This window comes from Chionomys nivalis, chromosome 1 (genome assembly GCF_950005125.1).
Source record: "Chionomys nivalis chromosome 1, mChiNiv1.1, whole genome shotgun sequence".
NCBI lineage: Eukaryota > Metazoa > Chordata > Mammalia > Rodentia > Cricetidae > Chionomys > Chionomys nivalis.
In genome coordinates this window covers 154,894,270-154,910,746 of record NC_080086.1, presented here as the reverse complement: position 1 = coordinate 154,910,746, position 16,477 = coordinate 154,894,270, and the positions used below count along the sequence as shown (strand labels likewise).

Below are 16,477 nucleotides of genomic sequence, written 5' to 3'. Positions count from 1 at the left end.
CTTTGTTGAATATATTTTCTGTGCCTTTGAGCTGTACTTCTCTTTCTTCTATCTCTATTATTCTTAGGTTTGGTCCTTTCATGATGTCCAGACTTCCTGGATATTTTGTGTTAAGAATTTGTTGGATTTAACATTTTCTTTGACAGGCGAATCTATTTCCTCTATTGTATCTTCAATGTTTGAGATTCTCTCTTCCATCTCTTGTACTCTGTTATTTATGTTTGCAACTATAGTTCCTGATCATCTACCCAGATTTTTCATTTCCAGAATTCCCTTGATTTGTGTTTACTTTATAGCTTCTATTTCAGTTTTTAAGTCTTTAACCATTTCCTTCATCTGTTTGCTCTTTCTTTCTTTCTTTCTTTCTTTCTTTCTTCCTTTCTTTCTTTGAGGAATTTGTTGAACTCTTCCAATTTTTTGTTTGTCTTTTCTTCCACATCTTTAAGGGAATTTTTCATTTCCTCTTTAAGGGCCTCAATCATCTTCATAAAGTTATTTTTAATGATGTTTTCTTCTGCTTCATCTGCATTGGGATGTTGAGGTCTTGCTGTTGTAGAACCACTAGTTTCTAGTGGTGTTGTATTGTTCTTTGTTTTGTTGAGTGTATTCTTTTTTTTTTTTTTTTTTGGTTTTTCAAGACAGGGTTTCTCTGTTGTTTTGGAGCCTGTCCTGGAACTAGCTCTTGTAGACCAGGCTGGTCTCAAACTCACAGAGATCCGCCTGCCTCTGCCTCCCGGAGTGCTGGGATTAAAGGCATGCGCCAGCACCGCCCGGCTCTGTTGAGTGTATTCTTACCCTATTTTCTATGCAACTTTTCCTCCACTTGGTAAGGTGGAGCCTGTGCTTTGGGGGAGGGCGTGGACCATCCTCCTCCAATTGGTGTAGTTGAGGGCTGTGGCTCCATTGGAAGCTCCTTAAGGTACAGGCAGTGTTGAGCCTCTGGTGATCTCTCCTCCAGGTGTATATGGGCCCAAGGCTCAGATGTTTGCTCCTATCATTGTAAATGGGGCCACAGCGCCAAGGGTTACTCCTCCAGGTGCAGGAGCTGTTGTGGTCCCAGTGAGCGCTCCTCTAGGTGCAGGTGGGACTGAGGCTGAGACTCTGGTGGTTCGATAGTTTCTAGAGGCCACTGCTCTCTCCGTGGCCCACCAGGACACTGATGCTGTCTCCTGGCCCAGCCCAGTCATGCCACCTGGTGCTGACCAATATCATTTCTTTTGAATTCACTTCTGTTTCCCAAAGTTTGATTTTCTTCTTTCTTTTTGTTTTTTGTTTGTTTGTTTTTGTTCTTCTTTTTGAATTTTTTTTTTATTTATTGAAAAAAAATTTTCCGCCTCCTCCCTGCCTCCCATTTCCCTCCCCGTCCTCCCGCCCCTCTCCCCCTTCCCCCACTCCTCTTCTCCTCCCTCTCCAGTCCCAGGAGCAGTCAGAGTTCCCTGCCCTGTGGAAAGAACAAGGTCCTCCCCCCTCCATCCAGATCTAGGAAGGTGAACATCCAAACTGTCTAGGCTCCCACAAAGCCAGAACCTGAAGTAGGATCAAAACCCCGTGCCATTGTCCTTGGCCTCTCGTCAGCTCTCATTGTCCGCCATGTTCAGAGAGTCCGGTTTTATCCCATGCTTTTTCAGTCACAGTCCAGCTGGCCTTGGTGAGCTCCCAATAGATCGGCCCCACTGTCTCAGTGGGTGGGTGCACCCCTCGTGGTCCTGACTTCTTCTTTAGCATCATATATCTCCTTTGTTCTCTTTAGGAAGCCTTGTTTCCTCCTTACTGAGAAGACTGAGGCTGTCTGATAGGAGTACCTCCACATCCTTATGCTGCTGTCTTTCCCATATCACTTCTCAAGTGAAAAGGTTTGCGACCCACCCCATCAGCTCGTCCTGTGAACCTGGTCTGTCTCTTCACTTTCCCTGGGTTCCCACTAAAGCACTAGTGACCTCTTTGGCATCCTCACACAGGGACATGATGACAGATTCTCCTCAGTTTATAAGACAGATATTAAAGGCTCAAGTTTGCAGTAATTATGGTCAGGTTTGTGCATTGGGATAAAGTACAGGTGTATCATGGAACATGGCAGGACCCACCTTTCAGAGAAGATGGTGCTTCTCAGGAGAGCACTATTGGCTGCCCATCACCTTGCTCACCTCCCACAATCACTTGAGGCCTTTTCTTAGTCGTGAACCACTTCCTAGAGGACCTGCCCCCACTGACTTGAGGGCTCTCACTCTTTTCCTCATCATGATCTTTCTACTTCACTGCCCATTTTTTTTTCTGCCCCTTTTGCTTGTAAACTTGTAAATATTCAAAGGTTCAGGATGCAGTCCATCGGGTGTTCCTCATTTTGTCCTGGGGATGTTGTGTACCTGTGATCCTCATATTTCTAGTGTTAGCCAGGACTTTCCTTGTGTAGCAGTTTCCTCCAAGAGTGAGACATCCCCACCTTTCAAGAAAGTTCCTTAAAACAGAAGATAAATGACTCAAAATAGTGCTGAGACAGCATGAGCAAAATCAGTCCCTGATAGACTGATGTATCAGAGCCATCTCTGTCTGAAGTTCCCATCAATGTCTAGGAATGGAGAACCATAGATGGGGGAAAGGCATTGCTGAAGGGACTAGGAATAAGGAAAGCTGTGTTTGAACCCCAGTTCACTGGGACAAATGGAAATATGTTCACAGAGGGGTTAAAGAAAAGATTAACCTAGCAGGGACATCAAGGCTGGTATGGAGCTTTAGCTGAGGCCTTTGGTGGGACAAGATCTGTGTAAAGTTGGAAGGGCTTTGGCAGCAAGCAAAGCGTCTGGAAAGTTCGAGAGTAGCCTCGAGGATGAAAAGGAAAGCAGAGGAAGAGGTCTGTCTGGGTTCCTCAAAGACAAATGAGGCAAGATGTAGCTGGAGCCCCTGGAAAACACAGATAGAGAGCTAAACTGTGTGCTGAGGAGCTTCTGGGTGGTGTTAAAGCCCAGGGGTGGGTCACAGAAGCTAGAACAACACAGGTGAAGATGACCAAGCCTGACCCAGGAGTGGACAGTTCCACGCCCTAGGTCAAGGAGGGCACATTTCCCTCTAGTAAAGGTTGTGCTAGGGGTGAAGATGGTTTGCTCAGCCAGGAACCCCCCCAACAGCCAGGTAAGGTGAATGGGAAGCCACAGCTACCTTGCTAACCCAGAACCTCTCAGACCCAGGGCTCCAGCAGGTACAGCAGGGGAGAAAAGAGACCCTTACCCCTTGGCCCTGGGAAGGGCTGAGCAGATTAGGTTAGGCCCACTGAGTTCATCAGGTATGGAAAAATGTAGGGAGGCTCCATGGAAGAGTTCCAGGATATGGACGCATAATGGCTCAGAGAATGTCTGAGGATTACAGAAAGCTAATTAAGTTAGTGCCTTCTCTGCATGCTCTGTACCCAGCCTTGATCTGTGGAGGAGGTGGTTGATACAAATGGATGGAATGTTTCCATTATGGGATGGTGACTCAGGACATTGCCCTGTCTTGCCTATCCTATGGATAAAGATTTTGTTATATTGATGATATAGTGCTAATTTCTGAGTGTTTTGCAGACGTGGAAAGCCATTGGAGAGACAACCAAGTACAATGGTACTCACACCTACCTTACAACCCTACTGGGGTTGGGCCCAGTGAAAGAAAAAAAATCAGAAATTATACTATGTGGGTGGAAAAGGACACTCCCAGAGGCCATACTGTGATTAGATTAAGACCCCAGTGCCGCACAGGATATACCTGCTTGTAAAATAGTGGCTCCACTATCAAAGGCCTGCTCCACAAGAGGGAGTTTCATGTCCAGTACTATAAACCCTGTGGCTGGAGAGATTATAGGTCTCAATGGGGAAGTAACTTCTATCATTTTACCATATGGATGTGATGCACCTGTCAAACCCTTGTGTTTACCCGTAGACCTCTGCTGTCAGCCTCCACTCACAGCCACTGGTGAAGCTCTTGAGAACAAATGGCTGTAGCCGTGACACAGATGAGTGTCGATAGCCATGGCCTCCAAGGCTCAGGGACTTTGGGGAAGAGGGGTCAGAGTGAGTCTAAGAGCTGTAGGAAGGAGTGGACTGTTGTGTGGCAGTTTCTTCTGATACTGAAACATTTCATCCTGCAAGGAAGCTCCTGAAGCAGCAGATAAGAAACTCAGAATAGTTTCAGGAAGTTCCTGAAACTGACCAGATTCACACTGGGTTCCCTCTCTCCCAGAGTAAGTAGTAAAGGTGAGTGAGGGTCATTTTCAGACAAACCAAGCTGTTAAGACTCTGAGACTAGCTAACTTGCCTGGAAGAGGTTTGACTCACTTGGGGGGGGGGGGAACACTCTCCAGCCTGTTGTAGGTTGTAGGCTGTGCAGTATGCTCCAGGTTCCCAGCTTTTGTGAACTATCACCCCGATGTCTGTCTTTGAGTCATTTCTGCTCCTCTAACTTCTCACCCATAATCCTGCAGGTAATTCCAACTAAACTCATTGGTTCACCAAACTGGACTTTGGTAATATCTGTGCTTTGGTCTGTCATGGACTCCCTATCTGTGATGAGTAGGTGTGTGTGAGTGTGTGTGTGTGCGCGCGCGCGCGTGTGCCTGTGTGTATTGCGTCTCTCCAGGAAAATTCTTGTCATGCAGCATCTCTTCAACCTCCACCATCATCTGGGCATCTCCATCTGGTTTTAAATGATTAATTTTGCTTTGTGTCGGTCTGGTTTATTTTTATTCTTACCCCCCCCCACACACAACACAACAGCCACATTCACCTTGGCAACACTTTTGACCTGATCCATGACCTTTGTCCAAATGTACTAAAGAAAATATTGCTGAGCTTTACAAAAAAAAAGCAGAAGTTACTAGGTTGCCCCAAGTCCATCACTAATGTAACTCCCCCTTCTTGAAAAACACTGTATCCCTCAGCTTGGGCAAAGGGACTTTTTAGAGGCACTGGCTTTAACTGCCTTAGTCACTGCGGTTGTGAATAACTATCTTGCATGGATCATTTTATTTGGAGGCCCCAGGGAGAATCTGCCATGCTCAGAGGGACAGCCTCACTCCTGCTCAGAGGGACAGCCTCACTCCTGCTCAGAGGGACAGCCTCACTCCTGCTCAGTGGGACAGCCTCACTCCTGCTCAGAGGGACAGCCTCACTCCTGCTCAGAGGGACAGCCTCACTCCTGCTCAGAGGGACAGCCTCACTCCTGCTCAGAGGGACAGCCTCACTCCTGCTCAGAGGGACAGCCTCACTCCTGCTCAGAGGGACAGCCTCACTCCTGCTCAGAGGGACAGCCTCACTCCTGCTCAGAGGGACAGCCTCACTCCTGCTCAGAGGGACAGCCTCACTCCTGCTCAGAGGGACAGCCTCACTCCTGCTCAGAGGGACAGCCTCACTCCTGGCCTTCACTGCCAGGAGAGGTTGCAGGGGAGGTGACCCTGACAGATGTTCCAGGGCCCTGTTCCTTTCACTGAGTCCGGAGAGGTGTGGAGTGACAGCCTTGTTCCTGACTCTCAGAGGAGGACTAGGTCTGTATACTGCATTCAGTTCTGGTTCTGGTTGAGGAGGAGGAGCTCCACGGCCTTGTAACTAAGAGTGACAGACCCAACGGGAAACCCCCTAAGAGGGATAGGTCATTTTTCTGGTGGAGTCCTCTTCTTCCGATTAAGGGGGGATAGGCCCAAGGGACCTTCCTTGAGATTGTGGATGGTGTGCCCATTCAGGGAGTCCCCTTAGGGTCTGGAAACTTTGTCTGGGGAGAAGAATTCTGACAGGAAATCCTACCCCAGTCCTCTCACGCTAAATTAGGACCGGGTATCCTGTTTCTGCATCTCGCAGAGATAAGGCTTCGCTTTTGCTTGAATGAATGGCAAGCTAATTGTATAAACGAATGAATGTGTGATGGGCAAGTTTGGCCCAGGAAGTTTTTTATTTAATTTCTTGGCTTAGTTGCTGGTGTTTTTGTTTTGTCTCCTCTCCCCAAAGGGGAGCTGGGGATACTTGCTCTGTTGACTTGATTAAAATTCAGCCAGTTTCTTTGGATTCTACCACTAGGTGGCAACTTCTGTACACTGTTGTTAGCTGTCTATTATTATTATTATTATTATTATTATTATTATTATTATTATTATTATTATTGAGACAGGGTTTCTCCAGGCTGGCCTCGAACTCAGAGATCCTCCTGACTCATCCTACTGAGTGCTGGGATTAAAGGCGTATGCCACCACCGCCTAGCTAGTAGCTATCTTTTTGCCTTCCAAAAAGACTCTTCATCTCCAGGAAAGGAAATTTCCAGTCATACCAGCCCGCCTCTGGAGTCATGCCCCACTCCCAGCACCTCTTTGACTGGAGTGTGTGGGGTGACAGGACACAGGGTGTGAAGTGGAGTGCCATTGCCGGCTAACGCTGGGCCCCCGGGTCCAGGCTACACTTGCCTTGGGCACCTGCCCTGATTGATCCTGGGTGCCCAGATGCTCACTTGTGTCCAGAAGACGGAGGACCTGCTGGAGGTTATGGTTCCCCACCCCGCCACGCTGTGTCAGCCAGAGAGCTGAACCCTGGGACCCCCAGAGGAAGCTGCTGCTTTCCCCCTCTGCCCTGAGGCCTGGGCCACCAGAGGCAGCAGCAGGGATGGGGGCAGGCTGCTTCACTTTGCTGCTGGGATCCCTGTCACCGGCCTGTTTTTCTATTGCACAAAATGTTGCTCCCTCCTGGGGCAGAGGCAATGACATGAGGAAGGGCATCACCCTTTTCCAATGTATGATCCTTCTCCTCCAGACCTGTGTAGGAAGACTCAGACCCCTCTTTGTCTGAGAAGACCCGATCCCTACTAGACCTCCTGGACTCCATCCTCCACACCCACTGCTTCCTATATTGTCATTAACACCCTGACTCTTTACTTCAGAGAAAAGAGAACATTTTGGAACAGAGGGGGGAAAAGGCATTTTTGGCCTCAAGTCACTGGTATAGATGCTGAGACAACTTTCCCATCCAACCTCCCCATTTAGGACCCCAATACCAATGCAGTTCCCAGTGTAATGGTCTGCTCTGTCCCTTTAAGAGACAAGCCACGCCCACTCCCTCACCTGTCTGCTGAGGCAAGCTGATCTTCAGCATCCAGCCTGAGTCCCTTCTCTTTTCTGTCTCACTTCCTCCCGAAGAGGCATTTTCTGCCTCGCTCCATTCTCCCCACTTCTCCCCTTCCCCCTCTTTCTCTCTCTGTTTCTCTCTGCTCTTCCCCCTTCTTCCCTTACTCCCTCTCCCCCTTCCCTTCCATAACCCACTAAATAAAATACAACCTCCCTCTGCATGGCATGCCTATCCATGTCTCTGTCTCTTGCCTGCCACGTGGCTCCCTGCCTGGGACCAGCCACCTTCAGCTGGGGCATGGTCTCGTGACGTGCCCATCTTTCTGTCTCTCCTCATTAGAGGCCCACTGCAGCCACTTGGGAACTGCTTCATCCCTGCCTGGGACTGGCTGCTCTAGGGACCCGCTGCCCCCTGCAGCCACCTGGGGACCTGCAGTGATTCTGCTGTTGCAATCACTCGGGGGATCTGTAGCATTTTACTTAATTCATTACACCTAGGTCCTGGACACTTTTCATTGGTACCTTGTGACTGGAATTCAGGGTGCAGCTCAAAAGCTCACTAATTTGTCTAAGACTACTGAGGTTTTAGAGGCTCAAAAAGTATCCTGGATGCATTTCTCAAACAATTACAATCCCCCCCAAATATATACCTCTTTTAATCCATGGACTCCATAAAATGCTAGGGCATTAAATTTAGCTTGTCAATCAACTCTGGACATCCAAAAACAAAACTTCAAAAGCAAGAGGAATTTGCAGGGATAAATACCTCTCAGCTCATCAAAGTGGCCCAAAAAGTTAATAATAACCAAAACAGAAAAGACAAAAACACGATGCCTGTGATTAAGCCACACACATGCTGGCTGCTTCCCAGTCTGCTCACTCCAAGATTCCTACGGCTTGCACTACTTACGTTCAATAAAGAGAAAACATTCTGCCCCCCCCCCCAAAAAAAGAGGGGAAGAACCCACTGGGAAGAGATCAATGTGCCATGCTGTTTCAGGGAAAAGGGACCCTAGAGGAAAGAACATCCAATCCGTCCCAAACCCAGGAAAGCAATGGCCCTCTTGACTGAAAAAGAGATGCTACTGAATCAAAATGAAGGGGCCAGGTTCTACCCTCTTAGGCCTTCAAGAGCCCTTTGTCACTGCAGCCGTGGAGGCCACCCGACTGGTGGCCAAGTTTTTGGTAGATGGTGGTACAGAAGTTTCTGTTTTGAAAAATTCAACGAGGCCAGTTAGTCCAGGATACAAACAGGTGGGTGACCCCTTCATGGTGATCCCAGATTGCTGGTTCCCCATTTTGGGCAGAAATTTCTTCAAAAATTAGGCACCATCATCACCTTGACTCCCCCCAAAAACTAAAATTTTCTTTACCCCCGCCTCCCAACTCAGTTTAACGGCTTCTCTATCTGAAGAATTCCCAGCTCAGCTAAGCTGCCTCTCCTTCTGAAGAATTCCCAACTCAGCTTAGCTGTCTCTCCGTCTGAAGAATTCCCAACTCAGCTTAGCTGCCTCTCCATCTGAAGAACATCTTTAGCTCTTCCAGACTTCACAGCAGAAACAAATCCAGACCCAGGGACCCCTGCTCTGGGACTTGAAACAACAGTTTCCTAAGGTATGGTTGAGATACCTCCTCCAAGCATGGCAGCACACCACCCACCCATTGTGGTAAATCTCTTGGCTACACCCACACTCAAAATGGTCCGGCAATATTCTATGAAGCAAAAGTCTAGACTCCCCATATCAAGAGGCTGTGAGAAGTTAACATCCTTACCCTATGCCAGTCGGCTTTGAATATGCCTTTCCTGCCTGTCCATTAACCAGGGACCTCAGATTATTGGCCAGCCCAGGATCTCTGGGAAGTAAATAAAAGGACTGAAATAATTCATTCTATGATCCCAAATTCATACACATTGCTCAGTCTCTTGCAAGACATATATAGTCTATAAAGTCCTGTGCCTTAAGGATTTTTTATTCCATTTCCAGTGAGTCAGTCTGTGGACTGAGCCAATTGACAGTCTCAGTGCTGACTGGAAGGAAGCCATCCCCGAGATCAAGAAGCAGATAGGGCAATTCCTGGGGGCAGTAGGATATTAAGGCTCTGGATGCCTGGGTTTGCTGAAATAGCCCAACCCCTTTATTCTGTCACATTGGGATACCAGCCTTTGAAATGAATTGAAACAGAGGAATAAGGTCTCCAGGAACCAAAACAGGCTCTAAGCTGAACCCCAGCTTTGAGCCTATTAGATGTCACTAAACCGTTCCACCTTCTCATTCATGAGACTTGGGACAATGCAAAGGGTATTTTGACTCAGATCCTGGAACCCTGGTGGAGGTCTGTAGCCCTTCTGTCCAAGCATCTAGACCCGGTGGCCTCTAGTTGGCCATCCTGCTTTTGTGCCATAGTCACAGCCGCTATACTAGTAAGGAAAGATGAATTTAACAGCTCCGTGCTGTGAAAAGCCTCCTAAGAGTGGAAAATGAACGGTGGATCTTGCTGGCCTCAAGAATGATACTCCCTGAGGCCATTGGAGGCCTTCTGGTGCATTAGTTGCACCAGACTATACATCTGGGTACCACCAGACTGACTGAGTCATTATCTTCTAGGTACCAGATGCTGTGTTTTCAAGAGATGGCCACCCAGGCTGCTTCTCAGCATCTCTCCTACATACAAGTCAACCCAAAGCAAGGGACAAAAGGAGGCCCTGTCATTTGTCTGAGAAGACTAGCCCCTGCTAAAAACAAAGTCAACTTTGGGTAAAGTCTCCTCATACCAGATGTAAGTGCGTTAGTGATTGTAGACACCTTCTCAGGATGGGCAAAAGCCTTAACTACCCAGAAAAAACTGCAAGACTCTTTAACACAAGATTGTTTCCAGGTTTGGATTTCCCCTTAGATCAGAGAAGGGCCTCCCTTCCTTCGTCCATATCTCAGATGGTCAGGAAGGCCCTGATGTAACCTGGAAGCTCCCCTGCACCTACTGACCTCAGAGCTCTGGACAGGTCAAAGGCATGAAGAAGGCTACTAAGTCCACTCTTATAAATTAATAAAAACGGCTGAAAATAGGCCCAATCTTTTATCCCTGGACCTTCTTAGAGCACAATGCACTCCTTACAAGACAAAATTCATCCCCTATCGCTATAAGGTTATGTTTAAAAGGCCGCTACCCTTGTTGCCCAGTTTAAGAGACCATATTAAAACATTAGCAATAAGTTTCTTTTAAAGTATTTCCCATCTCTCCAAAAGGTCTAGACTACAGTCCATTCTAGGGTTTGAGACATCCTTCTGGATCCTTTCTTAGTACCCTATCATTCATTCCAACCCAGGGACCAAGTATACATCAAAAAGTTAAAACAAAAACAATAACAAAGCAAAAAAAAAAAAACCCAAAAAAACAAACAAAAAAAACCCCAAAAAACCAAACCTGACACCTGCCTGGAAAGGGCCTCACACTGCCATCTTGACATTTTGATTAGCTTTGCTCATGCATTAGACCTGTGCAGAGCTCAGTCACTGTTGATGGAATCAACTTATAGTCCAGGGTGATGGGATCACTGCTGGGTTCCTCCGTCCTGTGCCAAGCCTGTTCCAGACCAGGACTAGAAATGATCTATCTCAACTGGACCAGATCCACTCAGGCTAAGACTCACACAAATAAAACTCCTGTCCCCCATTTTTCGTCTCTTGTCATACTAGTCTTACAGTTACTCCCAACTCAGAAGCTTATTTAGCTCCCACAGTGTGACAAGGCACAGGTCCTCCATCGTGTCTCAGCTGGAGCTATCTTTGCTTTGGCTTGAAACTGAACTCCCCATCTTTTCTACCCCTGCTGTGAAAAAGTCTCATGGGGGTCTTTGTTAGGCTTCTCTTGCTGTGAAGAGACACCATGACTATGGCAATTCTTATAAAGGAAAACAATTAATTGGGGCTGGCTTACAGGTCAGAGGTTCAGTTTGTTATTGTCATGGTGGGACACGATATGGTGGTGAAGAAGGAGCAGAGAGTTCTACATTTTGATTGGCAGGAGGCTGTGTATCACACTGGGTGTAGCTTGAGCATATAAGACCCAAAGTCTGCCTCCACAGTAGTTTCACACTTCTTCCAACAAAGCCACATCTACTCCAGCAAGGCAATGCCTCCTAATAGTGCCACTCCCTATGGGCCAATCATGCACACATGTGAGTCTATGGGAGCATTCCTATTCAAACAATCACACCTAGGAAATCACCCAACCATGTTCTAGAAACGGGGGGGTCAAAATGTTCCAGCTAACTGCATGTTTTTGACTTCTGTTAAGCGGTTTTCTTGCTTCATTTCCCCTGCGACTGTGATCCAGGGTGTAGTTTTAATGTGTTCTTTGTCTTTTTTAAAAGCTCCCAAAAATGCATTTGAGGCTGTTCTGTGAGAATTGTTTCTCTCCAGGATTAATATAGTCTCTCAATTCAGACTTTGGATATACTGAATAGTCTTGAATCTCTACCCTGTAACAACAACAGGATCTTGGTTGTCTTGGGGTTTCTATTGCTGTGAAGAGACACCATAACCATGGCAGCTCTTATAAAGGAGGACATTTAACTGAGGTGTCATTTTACAGTTTCAGAGGTTTAGTCCATTATCATCACAGTGGGGAGCATGGCGGCTTGCAGGCAGTCATGGTGCTGGAGAAGGAGCCGCTAAATGTTGATATATAGCAACAGGAACTAGACTGTGTCACACTGAGTTAAATTTGAGCAAAAGAGACTTCAAAACCCACCCCACAGTGACATACTTCCTCTAACAAAGCCACACCTACTTCAACAAGGCCACACCTCCTTCTAGTACCACTCCTTTTGGGGGCCATTGTCTTTCAAATCACCATATTGGTTTACCTGTACTACTGGTCTCCTCCACTGGATGACCTTAACATTTCTGTATAATACTCCTGTACTTCCCCAAGTGTACATTCATTCAGGATTAGAGAAGGTTACCTCTTATTTCTGGCTGAGCCACTGGCAGACAGGATAGCTGTTCTTCTCCCTGTTCCAATGAAGTAAATTGTTCACCAAACAAGACAGCCTCAGTTAAGCTTTTTGATCCTCAAGACTGAGTGTTTACCCCTTAGTCTAATTCAAAGGTTTAAAGGCAACTTTTAATGGGGGAATGAAATGACTATGGTAATGGCACCCTGTCCTGACTTTATTTTGTGCCTGCCGGGTCATTTCTCAGCTCTCTACCCCCAGCAGTCACATCTGCCTCAGCAGTGCCTTGGGGACTTTGCACAACCGTGACCACGGTCTAAATGAATTGTGCAAGTACCTAATACCACTGAGCTTTACAAAGAGAGCAGATGCCGCGAGGTCACCCCAAATCCCTCACCAATGCACCCCGCTTCAAACGCTGATGTAATTGTGGATTTGTCTTTAAAAACACTATCTCCTCAGTCTTGGGACCAAGAGACTTTTCAGAGGCATGAGCCCACTCTTGGTCTGGCTATTAATAAAAGAACTAAAAACTATAGTTGGCTCAGGCAGTGTGGCTGTCAGTAACCATCTTACGTGGATCATTTCAGGTCCGAAAGTGAACTGATTGATACCTGTGCACCTGTTCTTCTTGCTACTCGGCAAAGACCCAGGCTTCCCTTCATGGTTTCTTTCTCTCACTCTCTGCACTTGTGGTGGTGTGAATGAGAATGGCTCCCAAAGGCTCATAATATCTGGTTACCAGGGAGTGGAATTATTTGGAAGGATTAGGAGATGTGGTCTTGTTGGAGGAAGTCTGTCACTGGTAGTGGGCTTTGTGGTTTGAGAGACTTTCTCTTCTGCTGCCCGAGGATCCGGATGTAGAACCCTCATTTACCGCTCCAGCACCATGCTTCCTGCCATGAGGACAATGGACTAAACCTCTGAACCTGTAAGGCAGCCCCAATTCAATGTTTTCCTTTGTAAGAGTTGCCATGGTCATGGTGTCTCTTCACAGCAATAGAACACTGACTAAGACAGCATGCAAATCACTATTAGCTCCTGTTCATGCTACTTCAGATCACACCTAGCTTATTTGTTGACCCAAGGAGTCCTCATCCACATTCTCTTCTATGTTCTCCTATGTTCTTCCATTCTTTCTACTTATGTATGGCTCTCAACAGAGCTGGAGGATATGGGCCAGGTCATCATGTGGGTGGATGGCTGCCTCCTATCTCTTACTACAATCTCCACGTCCCTCCTATTTTTATGCAATGTCTCCACTCCTCCTATGTATAGCCTGTATATCTTGTTCTGTTGAGTTCTTAACGAGAGGGCAAGGGCTATGTTGGAGAATTCATCTGAATTTTCCAGGTATATCAGGCTTACAAACAGCTGGTGTCCAGGGACCAGAAAAAAAATCCAGACTATAAATTACCTCCCTTTCTCCTCCACATGTCTGGTGAACAGGTGTTCAGAACTAAGGAGACAAATTCAAGAGCCAAAATTTCTGTGGCTTGTGGACATTACCCATGTGAGAATGCCAGAGTCACTGCTCTCTTGCTTCATCCTCACAGGCTAAAGCCCTGCTCAGCTGCTGTACCAGGAAGAGAGGGACCTGCAGTGGTGCGGGGAGAGAGGGACCTGCAGTGGTGCAGGGAGAGAGGGACCTGCAGTGGTGCGGGGAGAGAGGGACCTGCAGTGGTGCAGTTGGCAGTGCCATCTGGGGCCCTGTGACAACCCTGAGTGACGGCCCATTCGGTCTTCAGGGAAGGAGGAGAGGGTGTCTGGGAGATTGTAGGCATCAGGTTGGAGTACACTAGGAGAACACACCCCCAGAATCAACTAATCGGGGATCCTGGGGCTCCCAGAGACTGATGCTGCAATCATGGACCTTCAGGGTCCTGTGCTAGCACCTGGGCATACCTGCTGTGGCTGTTAACCTTAGGGTTTTTGGGGCTCCTCACAGTGGGAGTGCAGGTGTCTCTCAGTCTTTTGCATCCTCTTGGGATCCTTTTTCTCCTACTGGGTTGCTTTGTTCAGCCTCGATACAAGGGTTTGTGCCTCATCTTATTGCATCTTCTTATGTTGTGTGTGGCTGATATCACTGGGAGACCTGCTCATTCCTGAAGGGAAATTTAGGAGCAGTGGTTCTCATGGATGGGAGGGGTGGTGGGGTGACTGAGAGCAGTGGAGGGAGGGACACTGATGGTAGGATGTATTGTATGAGAAAAAAATTAATTATAGAAAAAGGATGGACCCGGAAAGCTGCAGAGCTGAGGAAGGCATCTCACCAGTCAGGTCTGGCTGCTTCTGGGAAGTAGGTCTGAGAACATCTGTAATTTAACTTTATAGTCAGAATTTATCACCACACAGATGAAATTTAATAACTGCGTACACTGGTAACAGCGGGAGTATAGATCAGGGATGGAGTACACCCAATAGTGTGACGAATTGTCTATAGAGCTTGCTCAAGACACATCAGACCCTGGGTCCCTCCCGAGAGTCTGACCAAGGAATTCTCAGTGGACAGAGAACTTTCCCTTTTGTCCACTCCCATATCCCACTCACCTCCCAAGGTCAGCCAAGCAGTCAGTGTGTTCGCATGTGGCTCCTTTGGTTGGGTTGGAGAAGGCTGAATTTACTGCCCCTGACTCAGCTAGGATCTAAGGCAGGAGGATGCTGGTCATTCATGAGGACAGGGCAGTCATGTGCAGAGGGAGCTCAGGGCTGGGCCTCCTAGGAGGAGGCAGATGATGGCAGAGCACTGACAAGTGTACCTGTGATGTAAACAGTCAGGGAGCGGCCATGCAGGTTCTGAGTGCCTGTGAGACATTAATAAGCAGGTGGGGGTATAGCTCAGGGGTAGAGCATTTGACTGCAGATCAAGAGGTCCCTGGTTCAAATCCAGGTGCCCCCTTGTGTGTTTTATTTTTGCTTTCTTGATTTAAGAATATCCTCATTAGGAACATCTTTAGCCATCCTTCGTTCCCCTTTGTCAACCTGTCCCTCCTCTACCCTACTGAAGAGTAACAGGTTCACAACTCATCTGGAACCTTCTTCTGTCTTTGGCCATAGTTTGATCTCTGTGACATTTCTTCTCCGGTACTTCTCTTGTCCTCTCCTTCAAGCGTGGCTGATTACATCAATCACAGCCTGAAGACAGAATCCTAGTAATTAAGCGCATGGAATTTAGGAGGAAGAATGATCATGTTAAGAAAGAAGAGAATAGAGTTTCCTGCCCAACCCAGAGCAGTGAGAGCCTGACTAGAGGGCAGGCCTCAAGGTCCCCGCCAGGGAACGCAGGCTCCTGCTGCTGCGGCTGCAGTGTCCGCTGTGCTCTCCTGGACCGGCTCTGCCTGCCCCCCATTTCCCTTGGCCCCTGGCTCATCGGGGCTACCAGGAGTCCCTCTGTAGGTGCTGAGAAGTCCCATCTGGAAGGGTGAGTGTGTGCTATCCTGGGGTGGACTGTCCCGGTAGAGAGCACAAACGCCCCTCCCCCAGCACCTGCTGCAGGGCTTTCTTTCCTACACACGCGCCCCCACCCCCACCCCCAAGCCTGCCTTGTCTGCAAGGTCCTTTGCTGTAGAACAGTTTCCTGCCCTTTCACTAAGGCTACCAACCCAGAGCAGTGAGTGCCTGACTTGAGGGCAGGCCTCAAGGTCCCCGCCAGGGAACACGGGCCCGGCCGCTGGGGCTTCAGTGTCTGCTGTGCTCTCCTGGACCGGCTCTGCCTGCCCCCCATTTCCCTTGGCCCCTGGCTCATCGGGGCTACCAGGAGTCCCTCTGTAGGTGCTGAGAAGTCCATCTGGACTGGTGAGTGTGTGCTATCCTGGGGTGGACTGTCCCGGTAGAGAGCACAAACGCCCCTCCCCCAGCTCCTGCTACAGGGCTTTCTTCCCTACACTCGCGCCCCCACCCCCACCCCCAAGCCTGCCTTGTCTGCAAGATCCTTTGCTGTGGACAGTTTCCTGCCCAACCCAGAGCAGTGAGAGCCTGACTAGAGGGCAGGCCTCAAGGTCCCCGCCAGGGAACGCAGGCTCCTGCTGCTGCGGCTGCAGTGTCCGCTGTGCTCTCCTGGACCGGCTCTGCCTGCCCACCATTTCCCTTGGCCCCTGGCTCATCGGGGCTACCAGGAGTCCCTCTGTAGGTGCTGAGAAGTCCCATCTGGAAGGGTGAGTGTGTGCTATCCTGGGGTGGACTGTCCCAGTAGAGAGCACAAACGCCCCTCCCCCAGCTCCTGCTGCAGGGCTTTCTTTCCTACACACGCGCCCCCACCCCCACCCCCAAGCCTGCCTTGTCTGCAAGGTCCTTTGCTGTAGAACAGTTTCCTGCCCTTTCACTAAGGCTACCAACCCAGAGCAGTGAGTGCCTGACTTGAGGGCAGGCCTCAAGGTCCCCGCCAGGGAACGCGGGCCCCTGCCGCTGGGGCTGCAGTGTCCGCTGTGCTCTCCTGGACCGGCTCTGCCTGC

At 48.5% G+C, this 16,477-nt stretch overlaps 1 non-coding gene across 1 annotated transcript; it reads left to right on the top strand.

Annotated features, from left to right (window-relative positions):
• Positions 1 to 14,853: 14,853 nt before the first annotated feature.
• On the top strand, positions 14,854 to 14,925 carry Trnac-gca (transfer RNA cysteine (anticodon GCA)). Its single transcript has one exon. It is a non-coding gene; the product is annotated as a tRNA-Cys (tRNA).
• The last annotated feature ends 1,552 nt before the right edge of the window (positions 14,926 to 16,477 follow it).